The sequence below is a fragment of the Delphinapterus leucas genome, chromosome 8 (assembly GCF_059928025.1).
Source record: "Delphinapterus leucas isolate spDelLeu-1000000601 "Yukka" chromosome 8, BTC_Dleu_Yukka2, whole genome shotgun sequence".
Classification (NCBI taxonomy): domain Eukaryota; kingdom Metazoa; phylum Chordata; class Mammalia; order Artiodactyla; family Monodontidae; genus Delphinapterus; species Delphinapterus leucas.
The window spans coordinates 19517492-19518423 of record NC_143136.1 but is presented as its reverse complement, the minus strand read 5'-3'; positions in this window follow the sequence as shown (position 1 = coordinate 19518423).

The window sequence follows — 932 nt, the reverse complement described above, 5'->3', positions numbered from 1 at the left end:
AGTGGAGAACACAGCTACAGGTCAAAGGAATAGAGCCACAACAGATACCATAAAAGAAGACTGGGGAGAGATTTCTTGCTGCTCAGTGGGTGGTTCACATTGGAAGGATTCACTCATTCATTCATCCATCCATCCACTCAATCACTTTAACCCACACACCCAACCAACCACCCGACTACCCACCCATTCATCCGTCTGCCCACGCACCCACTCAGCAAAGTGTCAGCGGTGCTACATGCTGGTGACACAGTACCGAACAAACAGACACGGTCCCACCCCATTTTGTGTGGGCTACCGGAACGGTAACTGCGGGGTGTCTGGAGCTAGCAAGAAACAGGAAACTGCTACATACACTTTTCTTTTCTTGTGGTAAAATACACAGAACATAAGATTTACCATTTTAACCACTTTAAAACACACAATTCAGTGACATTCAACACATTCACGATGCTGCACAACCGCTACCACTATCTAGTTCCAGAATGTTTTCGTCATCCCAAATGGAAACTCCACGCCCACTAGGAGTTGCTCCCCATTCCTCCCTTCCTCCCAGCCCCTGACAACCACTAATTGCTCGCTGTCTCTATGGATTTGCCTGTTCTGGACATTTCATATAAATTCAATCATACAGAACCTTGCCTTTTGTGTCTGACTTTTTTCACTGGGCCTAAAGTATTCAAGGTTCATCCACGTTGTAGTGTGTATCATTTTTTTTCAGCTGAATACCATTCCATTGTGTGGATAGACCACCTTTTGTTGATCTGTTCATATAGACATTTGGATTGTTTCCACCTTTTGGCTATTGTGAATAGAGCAGCTGTGAATTTCATGTACAGGTTTTTTTTGAACACCTGTTTTTTTCAGTTATTTTGGGTGCGTACTGTTTGGGGCTACATCAAGAAAGAAGGCCTTGATTGCCAGGCTAAGGAGTG